Source organism: Lissotriton vulgaris, chromosome 9 (genome assembly GCF_964263255.1).
Source record: "Lissotriton vulgaris chromosome 9, aLisVul1.2, whole genome shotgun sequence".
Lineage (NCBI taxonomy): Eukaryota > Metazoa > Chordata > Amphibia > Caudata > Salamandridae > Lissotriton > Lissotriton vulgaris.
Genome location: NC_141697.1, coordinates 258,835,962 through 258,853,244, shown reverse-complemented (window position 1 = coordinate 258,853,244; position 17,283 = coordinate 258,835,962). Strand labels below are relative to the sequence as shown.

Here is a 17,283-nt window from a genome sequence, read left to right as displayed (position 1 = left end):
AATGTGTATATGCACAAACTGGGGCTAAAGCCAACAAGCTGACTTCTTCCTCTAGGACACCTTGCATGCTCTTTGTTCCTCTGATCTCTGTTCCAAAACTGTGGCCACCTGACGGGGAATCTGCATCTGTTCCCCTTCCAAATCCGTTTTCCTCCCCATATCACCTTTTCTATGTAGTACTGGGCATAGCAAACCAACCAAATATTACTGTTTGGCACCAGCTTGACGCTGCCTGTAGCCTGGAAAAATGGATAACATTTTCATCCACTAATTCAAAAATCAAGCTGCAAATCTATTGGTACAGAAAAGCTAACGCTTTCGATCTGCAGCATGACTATGATCCAGGTTCAAAGACTGTGTATAGATTTAAAAGAAATAGGTCTTTATTTGCTTGGAGGTGAATGTGCAATGGCAATAGAATGAAAAAGCTTTCAGTACAATTAGTCGAACTAGAGAATTGCTTGGCTAGGATAGTTACACAAAGTTTTCTGACACTGTTTATACAACACCAGTCACTACCCTTACATTTGGTTTGTAAAGTAATGTGTTCTAAGAATACCATAGTGGCTGCCTTTTTTCTTGTTCAGTGTGCAATCGACAAATGAAAATTCAGTCCGATAACAAGGAACTTATAATTCACCATGCAGACAGAAACACTGCCACGTTCAGTGCCTGAGTAGTTGATGGACTATTGTATCCTTTATATGGGAATTTCTCCTTCAAGGTTTGATGGTCATTTCATTCAAGTGTTACAACGCAGTAGTAGTGCTCATGATAGAGGTTCACTGATGGGGATGTCATATACTGGCTCTTTTCAGAAAATGTGATAACAGGTAAAGATAGTGTTAAGAAACGGAAATTCCTATCTGGCAATCCAAATTTGCTTATCTTCAGGTAGGAGATGTGAATAATAGGAGGTCTTCCGCAAAAAAATAAAACCCTCCATTAACTAAAGCATGACAGAAGTACATTTTCACTTATACATAGGAAACGTGCTCCTAGATATAGCAGGCAGTTTTCTTGAGCATCTAAACATCAAGCATGTGTAGACTGATGTGTTGCAGGTCCCCGTCCAATGCCAGGTCTACTGTAAAGCAAGCCTTCGGTTGTTACAGGAACACTTAACATTAAAGTATTCCCAGGAGCCATCGGCAGGCTCTGGGTCTTAAGGTTGGTCATATGGATCAATGAGGTCATGGAGACCGCCTTTGTCTGAAACAAGACATAGTAATCCCTCAGGTGACTCTGGTGGAGGTGGTGGCTTGCATGGAGGTGGTAGCAGTGGAGTTAGTATTAGATGGGGAGGAGAATGTGGAGGAGGTACATAATGGAGGGGGCGAGTGCCCCGTCTCTCTTAGGTGACTGGTCTGGAGGGGCAGAGGATGGTTCTCCATCAAAGCTAAGCCTTCTCTTGCGAGATAGTGTCTAATGGCTATCGTGGAGGTGGCTATGCCGAGATCTTCCCAGTGTTGGGGTGGATAAAGAGGTGCTTCTGCCTGCCATAGAGCTCCTCCTGAAGCCTCTGCATGATTGATAACTCAGATTCTTCAGATCAGGCTGTTAAAGCTCTTGTCATCCCACAGAAATTTTGGCACTTGCTTCGATGGTGCCTTCAGTGTCAGCTTCAGGTGCGAGCGTGGATGTTCAAAGAGTTTGGAAAGAGTAGGGCTCAATGAACAGTGGGGGTTGATGCTCTTGGACAACTCCAAAGCCTTCTCCTGGTGCCGACAGGAGCATGAAGACAGCGAGGACCATGGAGGCTAGATGCCAGACTCCCACGGGAGCAGAGCTTCTACATTGGCGTGGGACCTTTTTTGTCACTCTGGCTTGGTGGTGCAGGTCTTAAAGCTTGGTGGCATAATAATGACCACTGGTATTGTCATTAAAACCAGCTACTTCTATTCCTTGTTCTCTGGCACGCTTGCAGATACAATCTCTGGACTGGGCTGCGGGGATTCCGAATGGGCCGGTCTCTTCAGTGCAGAAAATGTCTTCTCTGACGATGACCTGGGTTTCTGAAGTGATCTGTTGGTGCATCTTGCAGAGCCTAGAGTCTTTCCCCTCAGTACCGTATGATTTTCTTCGAGTGGAAGGTGAGACAGGTGGAAATCATAGTGGTCAGGAGACAGGTACAAGTTGCTTGTCGTGATGGATGATCAGAGGTATTTAGAGTGTCATCTAGGTCAATGTTGTAAGGGTGTCGATTCCATTACCCCCTCCTGATCTGCATTCTCTAGGGTTGCAGACCAGGAGGAGGACATACAGACCCTGAAGTTCAAGGGGGGAGGAGGGGGGGGGGGGGACGGGGGACGAAGCCATGCACCAAGTTCCTGTGCTTCCAAGCACATTGCACAGTCTGGGGAAATGTGGTGCTTGGCTGCACAACTTTCATAGTACATTGCCTTTGTGTATAATGGAACTTTGTAAAATATTTTTTAAAGGAAAATTTGCCTGCAAACCCCACAACAAAACCAGTCCTTTTTTGTGGTGGAGGACTAGGGATGGAAAGTAACTGCCCTTTTTGGACCCTACTAACCTACGACAATAGATGCTTCCACTGACCTGTCATGCCAGTTGGATTTCTTTTTAAGAAGCAGGCTTTGGTATCTGGCATCCGGAAATGGCCACCCGAACAAAAAAATAATTCAGTTGCTGAACAGCCAACCACATTGCTTGGGTCCTCATCACACCAAACGACAAGACATAAGAATGAACTGATAAAAGCTGTTTTGACACCTAAAAGCTAATTTCTCAAAAAGTACTGAGCTAATTGCACCAAATCACACAAAGCACTACTTTTATACACGCTTTAATGTAATTCTGTTCAGTGTTTCTGAAGCAGAGACCAAAAATTCTTAAGGGAGCAAAAGAATCTGCACAAAACAAATGTTTTAAATATCAGCTCGATGAACCAGGCTGGTGCCAAATTACATACAGATTCATCAAATAACACCATTGTTCGTACCAAACCAAAAAATACCTTTTGAATGGAAATTGCACCTGAATAATATCTTCAGAGTACCTATTGCCAATTTACAGTTCATTCATTTTCAAGTCAGTGGGGGAAGACACAGGAAGAAAACACATGAAGGAGAAACTGGAAAAAAAAGGTGGAGAGGTATATGGACGAGGAAGACGAGAATAAGGCGTACAGAAAGAATAAAAGGAAAAAGAAAGACTGAAAAACGTTGCTATTTTCGTGCAAGTGCAGTCAAATTTTCAGAACTATCTTTAGAAGCAGCGGTTACAACAATATCAAAACCCAAGCAGGGTCTGTAAGCCCACATACAGTTTAAGCTCTTTGGGTGTTTCTGCCTAAGTTTTGTCTTTTTTTTTTTTAACTTCCACTTCCATTGAATGACTGAAGTGACGAAGAAACAAGACTCGGTCCAGATTAAATGGGGAATCATTGGTTTAAAGTATGGAAAACGTTACTTACCCTGTAAGCATCTGTTCGTAGCATGTAGTGCTGTAGATTCACATGCTCTGCATACTTCTGCCATCTAGTATTGGGCTTGGACGTGTGCAAGTTGTTTTACTTCAAGCTCAGCTTTTCGAGTCACAAGGTACTGTGACTCCACCTATTACTAGTAATGTGCATGGAAAACAGATCCATTGTTAGATTAATTGTTTTCTGCACTCAGGGTGAGTATGTAGATGGAGCATAGAGATACAGAAAGATGTCCATGCACAGGAAAGATCAAAAATAAAATTTAAGTGCTCTTGATCACATTTGTTATGGTTAGTAATATTGCGGATGCATCCCTCTGTTGTGTCCTTTCTCATATGTTTAACTTCTCTAACTCTGCTGTACCAATTTGCTCTGTGTAATCAACTGTTTTTCCATGGCCATCTTATACTGTTTAGATTTTGCCTTGAACACATGTATTTCTGAATGTATGCTCCTTTTTAATTTCTAACCAATAAAAAATACTTAAAGAAAAAAAAAATCTAATTTAAGTGAAAACTTCTGTAGCATTAAAAGGCATACAGGGAGGAAGGGGGGGGGCACATGTGAATCAACAGCACTGCATGACATGAACTGGTGCTGACTGTAAAGCAATCCTCTCGAAAGCTGTGGCTCACCTGAGGATGTTGCAGAAACTTGCAAAAAATGTGCGAAGGACAGCCTGACCAACTTTGATTTGTTAGCGTGTTAAAACATCCACACGTTTTGTGAACATGTGGAGAGTAGATCAGGTAGCTGCTTTGCAAATGTCAAGTACTGAAATATTACCCAAAAAAGCCATAGAAGCCCCTTAGTTGAGGATTTAGTGGGGTTTGGGAGGGACCGGCAAAGGGCCTTTGGCCTTCGCATAACAGCTCTGTATACATTTGAATATCCAGTGTGCAATACCTGCTTGGAGAGTGCGCGCCCCTTGTGGGGCCTGGAAGAGGAGACAAAATATTGCTGTGTTTTACAGAAGCGCTTCATCCGGTCAATGTAACATATGAGCGCTCTTTTGGCATCTAGTGTGCGAAGAGTTCATTCTGCTACGGATTTTGGACATGAGAAGAACACTGGGAGCCTAATGATCTAATTAAGGTGGAAGCTGGAGACATTCTAGGGTAGGTATTTAGGATGTATTCCTGAGGACCACCCTATCAAGGTGTTACTGGAAGAAACCTTCCAGAGTAAGTGCTTGTGTCGTAGCGTGCCCCGAGGGTATGGGCCCGCAACCTCTGGGATTTGAACGAGACAGTGGGTTAGGCTCAAGGTGTGTTTTTAATAATGTACTCAGTCTTTTCATGGTTTGCAACCAAATGAAGTGTTTCTTTACCCGTTTGTCAACTCGCCTCTGGCCGGGCTATTTTTCAGATCCCCTGGGTTTCACGGTCTTCTTTGCTCTTCTATCCTGGTTAAAGCACTCTGGAGGGCCAATGAGAAGGGGGTGGTGATGGGGGGGAAGAAAAGAAAAACTCTTCAGGCAACTGCCTCTTTCTAAAAAGTATTGGGGAAAAGGGGTTTGTGTACCACCACCGGTGACCCTATTGTGTAGTGCCTAAGTGAGTGATTTAAGGTGCTGAGGTCGGTTCGGCCCTTGTCCTGCCCACCAGCCCCTTAAGGAAAACGGACGGGCAGCAATCACTTGCCTGGGTCCACGACCCTCCGGGGCCGTGGTATGGGGAGAACCCACCTCCTCTGCTCTCCTCAGAGGGCCGGTCTCGCTCACAGTAAATGAGAAGCTGTCTCCTGGGATGCCCGACCTCACTGTCATCTTCCTTGGGATCGCTCTTTCTTCGCTCGCCTCCACCAGCTGCAACGTTCTTTTCACCGTCTTCCTCCGTCTCACTGCTCTCCGCCCGATCTCGTGCTTCCTCGGCTCTTTTTCCGGTCTCGACGGGAGGGGTCTCGCCACGGCGAGACATAGAGACTATACTGCCCGTGCTGCTTCCTGTTGGGGTTAGCGTCGCGGCCATCTTCGGGTAGACCGTGTACCTTGGCCCGCAAAGGGGCAGAACCTCTGGGAGCACATCACAGCTTATATTTCACTAACACGATGAAAGGAATTAATGGCTACTACAAAGGCTACTTTCCAGAGAAGGAACAATATTAAGGTTCCACACAGGACTGGGTGGTACCTGTGGTGGGATAGCTCTTTTTAGCAATTCCACGAAGGCTTTGATAAAAGGCACCCTGAAAATTGAAATGTGCTGTCTATTTTGGAGAGAAGCAGCTACAGCAGCCTATTACGCCAAATAGAAGTACAGGCAAAGTGCGACTGTCGCAAATGCAGCAGGTAAACAATGTCTTGAACTGTTGGTTTCCAATGTCAATGTTTTAAGGGACATAGTAGTGCATGAAAATTTTCCATTTGGCCACAAATAATGCACTGGTATTAGGCCAGCGGGCCTCTTGCAAATCATTCTGTGGGCAGATTAAGGGTCCCAAATTCTAGGACTCCAGGAGCCAAATGGCAAGAATGAGCTGTTTGGAGTTGGGATGTCTGAGTGTGCCTTGATTTTGAGAGAGGAGATCCGGTCTGATTGGCATCTTCTCATGGGCATTAGAGAGAGGACAAGAAGTGTGGTGAACTAGGTCGGTTTCGCCCAGGTTGGGGCTACTAGAATAAGGGTCAAGGATGTCTGCCAGAGCATCGTAGCTGTGAATGGAAAAAGTAGGAGTAGCGGTAAAACGTAGGCAACTGAAATGAGTGTGTGCATTGCTGTTTCTGGAGGTAAGCATGCCAGTTGTGTTGCTGTCAAGACAAGAACTACTTTGTGTTGGATGATTGGGAGGGGGAGGGGGGGGGGTGTAAGGTCCTGAGGGTTAACTATTGCCAACAACTCCAGATGATTGATGTGGAGATCCCGTTGATAATGTATCAACACATCTTGCACATTAAGGAGGCATCCATGGTGACAAGTCACTTTGGGAATTGGGAGCAGAAAAGGCTGACCCTGCAGCAAATTGCAGGCATTTCAGAACTGCAGAGAGCGATAAGTATGACCCCAAGTCAACTGCTCATTTGGTCCAAAAACTTAAACACATTATTGCCCCATTTTGGACCAATATTATCAACTCTTCCTTTGCCACTGGTATTGTTCTTGCTTCCCTTCAACTAGGCAAATTTACCCCCATCATCAAAAATACAGTGGCGGATCCAAACGACTTAAACAATCTGCGCCCTATCTTCAACCTTCCTTTCCTATCCAAAGCCCTCGAAAAATGCACACTGATTCAGCTGGACAAACACATTGACACTTTCAACCTCCTAGACGTTTTCCAGTCAGGTTTTAGAAAGGGATGCAGCACAGAAACAGCAATGCTCAACATTATTGATGACATACATCGCTCCCTGGACAAAGGCGAATCCTCTCTCCTCATTCTCCTTGACCTCTACGCGGCCTTTGATACTGTGAACCATGTATCCTTACTCAAGATCCTCAAAGACCGTTTCAGCTTTGACGACAATGTCCTCAAATGGTTCACCTCATATTTCCAAAATAGAACTCAACAAATTAAAGTCAGCAGCTGCCTCTCTAAACCTCAACCTGTCTCCCTGGGCGTTCCACAAGGCTCTATCTTTTCACAAACTCTTTTCAACCTCTTCAAGGAACCCTTCACCCTTATACTTAAAGAAGCAAAAAAAAGTTACCATCTCTATGCCGACGACACACAACTATACTACAGGATCAAATTCCACAACATCTTACATCTTAACAATGTCCTGGCCAAGATCCAAACGTGTTTTTTTCAAAACCACCTCAAATTAAACCCCAACCCTCAACCTATTCTCTTCTAAGAACAACTCGCTCCCTTTCCAACACTGGATCACGGACATTAAAGCACTCAACTGCTTCCTCACCATCTCCAATTCGGTCAAATCCCTCGGCATTAGCATCGATCAGAACCTCAATCTCACTCCCCATCTAAAAAACTCAGCAAAAGGTGTCCTCTTCACTCTACATCACCTTAAAAAAATTAAACCCTTCATTCCTGCAGATAACTTTAAATCAGTTGTACAATCACTGGTCCTTTCCAAAATAGATTATGGCAATGCCACCCTGCCGGCACCCCTAAAGTCCACCTAAATCCATTCTCAACCTCGCTGCCAGGCTCATCTCTGACTGTAAGCGTTACGATCACATCTCCCCTGTCCTCAAAAACCTCAAATGGCTTCCAATCGAAGGCAGATCCACCTACAAGATTGTCTGCATCACACACCAAGCCCTTCACCAAAAGACCCCTTCCTACCTTTTGGACAAACTCCAAAAAGCTGGGTGTAATAGAACATTGAGGAGCACTAACACTCTTGTCCTCTGGTAATGCCCCTTCTATCTGGAATACTCTTCCCAAAGATCTTCACTGTAACCCATCCTACCCCTTCTTCAAAAAAAAACCCTCAAGCTGCTTCTTCTCAACAAATATTGGGGTTCTTAACTATACGGACCTCTCTGGCCATTTACTCCCCCTCTATTCACTACTTTTACAGGCTCTCGTCTACCTTAATCCACCCCCACCCACAATTTTTTCTAAGACCTTTCACCTTCTTCCATCCTCTGACTTACTTTATAATTCTGCTCTGTCTTCCTGTTATACTATCTTCAATTTGCTACATGCTTTTGAACTTCTCAATCTTTATTCACTCTGAAAGCTCGACTGCCTTACTTTATGTTAGCAATTGATCTCAGTTTGATGTGTTCTCAATGTTCTACCTAATGCTGTACAGCGCTCTGATACTCTTGGGTCCAGCTAGCGCTATATAAAACTTTTGAAATAACTAAATTAATTAATTAATTAATAAATGTGGAACAATGCCTATACAAGAGGGCATCATGCCCAGAATGTGCAGGATGGTCCTGACCGTTACCTGTTGATCTGGCTGAAAGAGACATTGTTGACTGGAAGGCTTGCAACCTACAGGGCTGGGCAATGCTTTCCCTAATCAGGAATCTAGTATGGCCTCTAGGAAGGGCTGTACTTGTAGGGCTTGAAATGGGATTTGGTTGCATTGATGGTGAAGCGTAGGCTGTGCAAGAGATGTATGGCACGTCTCCTTCAGCCACTCCACCGGACTCCACTGGACAGATCACAGCTGCGTCCACTTCAGCTTCAGTAGAACTACGACCCACCACCAACCGCAACGGGTCCCCCGCCGCAGCTGGAGCAAGATCACCGCCGAGCAGCTCACCGCCTCCCTCAGCCAGAACACTCCCACCAGCACAACGGACCCCAACGAAGCAGCCAGCAACCTCACCAAGTGGCTGACCGACTGCGCCGATGACCTCACACCACTAAAGAACCCACCCAGCAGACCCGGCAGCAAGAAAACCCCCTGGATCACCAACGAACTCAAGGAATCCAAGAAGAACTGCCGCACCCTCGAGAAAGCCTGGCGGCTCGACCACACCACAGACAACTGGACCGCCCTCAAGCACGCCACCCGCAAACACCATCAGCTGATCCGCGCCACCAAGAAGACGGCACTCAAAGAACGACTGGACAACAACGCCCACGACAGCAAGGAACTCTTCAGCATCGTCAAAGAGTTCTCCAACCCCATCGCCGGAATCAACGACATCACTCCCTCGCAAGACCTCTGCGACTCACTCGCCTCGTTCTTCCACCGCAAGATCGTCAACATACACAACAGCTTCGACGCACAGACCACACACCCTACCACCGAACCAAAGCCCGCCACCACCACCCTCTACAACTGGACCCCGATCAGCACCTAAGACACCACCCGCACGATGAACTCCATCCACTCAGGATCACCAACCAACCCGTGCCCACACCACGGCTTCAACAAAGCCGACGTCACCATCGCACCCCATCTCCGAGACACCATCAACTCCCTCCTTCCACACCGCCACCTTCCTGGAGAGCTGGAAGCATGCCGAGCTGACCGCCCTCCTGAAGAAACCAAATGCGGAACCCACCGACCTCAAGAACTACCGTCCCATCTCGCTCCTTCCTTTTCCGGACAAAGTCATTGAGAAGACCGTCAACAAACAGCTTGCCGCCTTCCTCGAGACAAACGGATCCCTCAACCCCTCGCAGTCCGGATTTCGGGCCAACCACAGCACCGAGACCGCCCTGATCTCAGCCACCGACGACATCAGAACCCTGATCGACAACGGGGAAACAGCGGCCCTCATCCTCCTGGACCTCTCCGCAGCGTTCAACACGGTCTGCCACCGAACCCTAGTGAAGCGCCTCAGCAACATCTGAATCCGAGAGAAAGCGCTGGAATGGATCATCTCGTTCCTCACCGGAAGAACCCAGAGAGTCCGCCTCCCTCCGTTCAGATCCGAGGCCACCGAAGTTATCTGCGGAGTACTACAAGGATCTTCTCTCAGCCCGACCCTCTTCAACGTCTACATGAGCCCCCTCGCAGCCATCGCACGCCAACACAACCTCAACATCATCTCCTACGCCGATGACACACAGCTGATCCTCTCCCTCACCAACGATCCCACCACGGCCAGAGCCAACCTACACGAAGGGATGAAAGACGTCGCCGACTGGATGAAGAACAGCCGCCTTAAACTGAACTCGGACAAGACGGAAGCCCTCATCCTGGGATCATCACCCTCCGCCTGGGACGACTCCTGGTGGCCCCCGGCCCCGCTCCCAAACCAACAGACCACGCACGTAACCTGGGCTTCGACCTGGACTCCTCCCTGTCAATGACCAGACAAGTCAACGCCGTTTCTTCCTCGTGCTTCAACACCCTGCGCATGCTCCGCAAGATCTTCAGATGGATCCCCACTGAAACCAGGAAGACCGTCACCCAGGCACTCGTCACCAGCCGACTGGACTACGGGAACGCCCTCTACGCCGGAACCACAGCCAAACTCCAGAGAAGACTCCAACGCATCCAGAACGCCTCCGCACGACTCATCCTGGACATCCCCCGACACAGCCACATCACCGGACACCTGAGAGACCTGCACTGGCTCCCCGTCAGCAAGAGAATCTTGTTCAGACTCCTCACCCACGCACACAAGGCTCTCCACGACCTGGGCCCCAAGTACCTCAACGACCGCATGACCTTCTACACGCCCACCCGCCAGCTACGATCAACCAGCCACGCACTCGCCACCGTACCACGCATCCGCCGAGCCACCGCCGGTGGAAGGTCCTTCTCCTACCTGGCAGCCAAGACTTGAAACTCCCTCCCCACCCACGTTTGGCGAACCCAAGACCATCTCTCCTTCAGGAAGCAACTCAAGACCTGGCTGTTCGAGCAGTAACATACCCCTCTCCTCCAGCGCCTTGAGACCCTCCTGGGTGAGTAGCACGCTATATAAATGCCGTGATTGATTGATTGATTGTTATTCAGAGCCTAGATACCCTTCTGGGTGAACATGCGCTTTACACATACACATTATGGGATCTTACAGCTGGTGTGTGGTGCTCTTGATTAGCCAGTCGCCCAGGTAAGGGAAGAAGCAAGCGCCGCTCATTCTGAGGTGAGCGACTACCACTGCAAGACACATTGAAAAACACCCTGTGAGCTGTGGTTACTCTGGAGGTCAGCACTCTGAACTGATAATGCTGACCCCTTACTACAAATCACAGGAACCTTTAATGTGCAGAGTGGATGGGTATGTGGAATTAAGCATCTTTTAGGTCAACGGCGGTCATGAAGGCGGGACTTGCTGTAGCAGTGTAAAAACAATTTGGAGTGCCACCATGTCAAAATGGTTCGAAATGATGTACTTGTTGAGTGGCCTAAGGTCAAGGATGGGACTTTGAGACCAACCATCGTTTGGGGATCAGGAAGTACAAGGAGTACACCCTTTTGCCGCGGTTTTGGAACCTTGATGTTCCAGCTATTGCCAGAGACGCAGAGCCTCCTGGCATAGGGTCCACGACCCCACCCTGCCCTGTTTGTTGGAGTACCACATGGCAGTGGTGTTGTTCGTGAACACCTGCACTACACTCCCCCGGACAGAGGGGAGGAATGCTTTCAGTGCAAGCCGGATCGCCCGCAGCTCCAGAAGGTTGATTTGGAGCCTGGACTCCGCCGGAGACCAGAGACCTCTGATCTCCACCTCTCCCATATGGCCCCCCCAGCCCAGGAGGGACGCATCGGTCACAACTACGTGCTCCGGTAGGAAGAGGGATCTGCCGCTGACCCAATCGCGGTCCGTGAGCCACCAATGCAACTGTCTTGCAGTGCCCTCTGAGATCAAGACGTGGTCGGACAAGGTGCCCTGATCCTGGGCCCACTGAAACTTTAGGTCCCACTGCTTTAGGTCCATCCGCCACCTGGCGTAATGCACCAGAAGGATGCAGGAGGCCATCAGCCCCAGAAGCCGCAGCGTCAACCTGACCGAGACTCGGGATAAAGGCTGTAAGCTCGGAATCAGAGCCTGAACATCCTGAACCTCCTGTTCGGGAGGATAAACCCGAACTTGCGCCGAGTCTAGAACCGCTCCGATGAAGAGGAGCTTCTGAGAGGGACACAGGTGTGACTTCGGCACATTGATGGAGAACCCCAGCAGGTCGGCCGTAGTCTGGAGGTGGCTGACGACTGTCTGGGGTGAGCCCGCATTCAACAACCAGTCGTCGAGGTAGGGTAGAGGTAGGGGAAGACTGAAACCCCTAACCTTTCGTGAACACCCGTGGGGCGCTGGTAAGGCCGAAGGGGAGCACGGTAAACTGAAAGTGCTGGTGGTCTACCATGAACCGCAGGTAAAGCCGGTGGGCCGGCAGGACGGGGATGTGAAAATAAGCGTCCTGCAAGTCCAACGCTACCAACCAGTCTCCCAGGTCCAGGGCAGCCAAGACCTGAGCCAGAGTCAGCATCTTGAACTTCTCCTTCCAGAGGAAACCGTTGACGTTCCACAGGTCCAAGATAGAGTGTAGGCACCCTTTGCCCTTCTTGGGAACCAGAAAGTAGTGGGAGTAACAACCACACCCTACTTCTGGCCCAGGAACACGCTCGACGGCCGATACTTCCTCTTGCAGAAGTTGCAAGTGATCCCCCGACACGTGATGGTACTGCGCTGGCATGGCTGGAGGGGTCGCCTCGAAGGGGAGGGAGTAGCCCTTTCGGACTATTTGCAGCACCCAACTGTCCGATGTGAAGGTGCGCCAGTGGAGGAGGTGATGGCAAACCCTGCCCACCAGTGGCGTCAGATGGACCTGAAAGCTCGGACTAGGAGGGCTTTGAGGTGGATGCTGCGGGGGTGGATGTGGACTGGCCTCGCCGTTGTCCCCGGGCACCGCCACAGTGGTTTCGACGTCCGCCACCGCGCTGGATGTTAGCCTGCGGCCCGTGGCTGGCAGGACGTGTGGGGGAACCCCTTCCTTGGCAACGAAAGGAGCGAAAAGTAGCAGTTAGCTGGCGCGGGCCGACAGGCCCTAGGACTTGGCCTCAGCCCTGGAGTCCTTAAAGCGCTCAAGTGCACTGTCTGCCTTGTCGCCAAAAAGGCGACGGCCATCAAACGGCATGTCCATGAGGGTGTTCTGAACATCAGCCGAAAAGTTGGCGGACCTCAGCCAGGCGTGACAGCGAACCGCCACCGTTGTTGCAATCGCCCTGCCTAGCGAGTCTTTTGTATCCAGCCCACATCGGATGGAAATCCGTGCCGCATATCGACCCTCCGCAAGGACTTGGGCGAGTTTAGTCCGGGCCTCCTCCGGACATTGTGGCAGCACGTCCGCGACCGTGTCCTACAGAGAGTGGGTATAACGGGCCGAAAGGCACGCAGTGTTAACTGACGGCAACCCCAAACTCAGTGAGGAGAATATCTTTTTATCGTACCTTTTGGATTCCCGATCAGGCAGGGCTGTTGGGAATGCCGTCTGGGAGTTAGAGGCATGGATGACCAGGCTCTCGGGGTGGGGTGGATAGACAGAAAGCAAGGGTTGCCTGGTGCCGGGCGGTGGCGTCTGGCGTCGTTCCGATCTACAGGGGGACCTATAGGGGGCCTGGACCAAGTGCCCAAAAGAATGTCAGTCAAGGCCTCATTAAACGGCAGCAGAGGCTCCGAAGAGCTTGCCTGCGGTTTTAGGACCTCAGTGAAGAGGTTAGTCCTCACAGCCGCGACGGGGAGCTCAAGAGCCAAGGCCTTGGCCACCCGGGTCAACACCATACTATAGGCAGCCCCCTCCTCCGTAGCCACAGAAGGAGAGGAGACAAATCCAGTGTCGGGCAAAGTGTCCAAACCACTGGCCTCCTCTAACTCACCTGCCCAGTCCTGAAAAGACTGGCACCCCCATGCCAGAGGGTCCTCAGACCCCTCCCAATCCCAATCCGCCTCGTCTCCCATCTCCTGGTACTCAAATGATAGGGCCGGATCATAGAAAAAATGTTCTTCCCTCGATGTCGAATGCGGCGTCGAGCGATGCCGCTTCGACGTCGGAACCGGATCAAGAGGGGGATCGGGGACGACGCGGGGGCCACACCCTAGGGGTCGACGCCGGCGGGGTCGTAAGGTCAACCAGCGGCGACCGGGATCCGGAATCTCTGCACAATTTTGTTGTAGATTAGAAGGCAGGTTATATGGGTCATAGGTAGACCTTGGACTTTCCCTACCCCCTGAAGGAAATCACCATGATGAGGGTAGCATAGGGTCCATATGTGGTAAAGGAGAGATGGGCCTAGTGGGAAGTGGTGCAGGTTGCAGAGGAGGAGCAGTAGGTGGTGCTCATGTTGTGGTGCCGATACTTCCGAGACGTAGGCTCCGAAGGCCGGTTTAGTGCCTCCTCAAAAGTCAATTTCATCTCTGGAGGATCTGGATCTTTAGGCTTGTCTGGAAGTTTTGGTCAGGATCCGATCAGTGCCAGGCTAGATGTGGATTCAATGACGTCTGGTGTCAAGCTCTTTGTGTAGGCGCTGAAGGACTGAATGTTTAAAGTCCTCGGAATCAGCTGAAGATGCAGGGGTAGATGGCAGCCTCTTTGGAGACTAGGTTTTTTTAGGCTAATGCAGCGCAAGTCTTCGGCTACGAAAGAGGTCTCGAGGCAGTTCTCGGGGATGTAGACAGTGCTGCTGCTGAGATGGATAGACGAGGCTAGGAGGCAGACTTCAGTGCCAAAGTAATGGTGTGCGTTGAGTCCGAACCCTCCACTTGGTGCCGCCCATGGCCTTGAAGTACTTGTGACTCAGAGCAAACATGAGTACTTTGGGAACTCAAGGCTCCAGCCTCCTGAGGAGGTAAATGACGTTGAGGAGCCGTCTGTTGGTTGACGGTACTCACTGAGACCACTTTGCATGCCGTTACGACGGCGAGGACTTATCCTCTTTCACATGGGAGCCAAAACTCCCAGCCGGCAAGAGCTCCTCTACTTCGCTGCTGGTTGCCCCTGCTGCTGGTCGCCCTCGGTATCTCTGTCCCCGGGCGGTGTCCTCCTGCTGTTGGTACGTCATGAACGCTGAGGCGATATGACAGTCTTGACTGTTCTGAAGGGTTTCTTATTATGCACCATGTGACAGGTTACACAGGAGTCCTCTCGGTGGTCAGGAGACAGAGGTTACAGACTAGATGCAAGTCTGTCCTCAGGTACTTTGAATGATACTTAAAGCAAAAGCGGAACAGAGTCCTTTCCATTATGAGAACATTCACATGGGCCGAAGATGGCGTGGAAGGCCCGCTGTGGGCTAAGTCCCAGGCAGGCGTCAAAAAGTGTTCAATCTGCAGATAACCAAGACAAAAGGTTTACGCTGTTGAAAAAAGCAAACAAGTGATTGCAACCACTTCCACCAAGGAACGGTTCTGAGTGCCTTCAGGGATAACACCACACGGTGTTGAACTGCAGCTTGAAGGGACATGTCTGAATACAACTGCAGAGAAACAATAACCTAGCAATAGAGCCAATGACCATGTGCATTACCAGCAATAGGTGGGGGTCACAGTACCTCATGACTCCCAAAAACGTACTTGAAGAAAAACAACTTGCACACGTCCGAGCCCAACACTAGATGGCAGAAGTATGCACAGAATGTGTATCTACAGCTACACGTTACGAAAACAGTTTCTCAAAAGGTCTAAATGTACCTACGAGAGTAAAAACATGCTTTACTTTTGGTAACCTCCTTTCTGGTGGATGCTCCATCTACCCACAGATTGCTCACCTTTTAAAATCCCTAGGTGCCAGACAAGATTCAGGAATTTTGCAGTAGTGATCCTGCACCAGAAGATGGCACTGGCTCTATCTGGTCATTGGTTGCAACATGGATGTTATGTCAGTGTAGTCAAATAGCTCCATCCCAGTGCACTGAGGTCAGCTCCTCAACCACTATTTCCTTGCCGTAAGTGGTAGAGACTGAGGAGATTGAACAGGAGTATGCTGCACAACAATACTAAATTGAAAGCTTATTAGGCATTAGGTTCCCATGGCAATACTTCAGAATAGGGAGGTGGGTGGATTGGAGAGGAATCTGCAGGCAGAGTATCCACCAGTACGGAACAAACAAAATGGCCCTCCCCTCACTTCCGAATCCAACCAATAATGTTTTGCGAATGTGTGAAGGGAAGCCCTCATTGTCTCATGACATATACCTGCCATGGAAAGTCCTCTCCAGTGCAGATGTCAATGTTTACGCTGTGGTGGAACAAGCACAGGTTCCTTCTGGTAGTTCCTTTTGAGCAAGAGCATAACAGATTCTAACGCAGAGGAAGATTCAGCATAACAGTTTTGTTTTTGCACCGGCATGTCCTTTTAAAGAGCTGACCGGAGCTGCACTCTTATCCAATCAATGTAGAAGCTAGCTGCCCTAGGAGGGTCCAACCTCTTCTCCCCTTTAGTGGGATGGAGCAAAGGAAAAAATATGGGAAGCAAACCAGACAGCCCAAATGAAACGGATTAACCTCTTTATTAGGCATGAAAACCACTTTAGTTCTCAGAACCAGCTTGCCTGGATAAAAATGGGTATAGGGCAGAAAGACACTCAATGCTGCCAGTACCTTACTGCTGACTGAGGCGTCACAGTAAGGTACTGGCCACTAAAAACTGTCCAGAGAATTAAAAGTCACAAATGAAAGCAGTATAAGTGTACCAAAGGGCCCCCATTTGGAAAAGCAGGACCAAATTAAGGTACCACTTAGGTGTAACAAAAGGAGAAGGTGAAAGCGCATGTTAACATTTTTTTAAATCTCAACATAATAGGAGCCTTGAACAGAGCAGGATGATCGGGAAGACAAATTAATGACAATATTATCTCTAACTGTGCCTGGTGCATACAATTTCTGGGTCAATGTAACAGAAAGGTGAACTATGAGAAAGATGTGCTTTCAAAGGATCCACACATTTACACTCCAAGAAACAAAACTGTTCCACCATCTGATGTCAATTGACTTCACGGAGAGTCAATGAACTGACAGGATAATATAAACCTCCTCAAGTGATAGGCGCAATGAGCTTATTTGTCCAAACTTTATCTACAGTTATAAATGTCAAGGCTGGGGTGCAGAACCTGTTCTCTGACTTGGAGAGAAGGCCTGGTCTAAGAGGTAACTAGAAGCAGGGGCAGTTGAGGACACACAGCTTCAATAGGTCTACATATAACCCCTCCTTGGCCAGTCTGAAGCAAGCAAAATAACTTCAGACCAGTCCTAGCACGACTTCCAACTCTCAAGAAATCAAGGGAATATGTTGGGAAGCAGGAAATTCTACATCACCCGAAAAACATCCCCAAAGGCTCCCTGCAATGGAAGCTGGAGGACACAGAAATCTAGGTGTTGTCCAACTTCATAATTTATGAAACAGACCATTTGAGGAATGCTCTATAGGACAAAGATGTCCTGAAACACCACTGATGGACATGCCACTTATGGTCGGCAAGATGAGAATGACTTCCCTGTTGGCTCCCGTGTTCA

The 17,283-nt window shown here is 49.1% G+C and overlaps 1 protein-coding gene across 3 annotated transcripts in view; it reads right to left on the bottom strand.

Moving 5' to 3' along the window:
- The window catches only part of YLPM1 (YLP motif containing 1), a 923,718-nt gene that overhangs the window by 14,436 nt on the left and 891,999 nt on the right, over window positions 1-17,283 (bottom strand). The window lies entirely within an intron of this gene.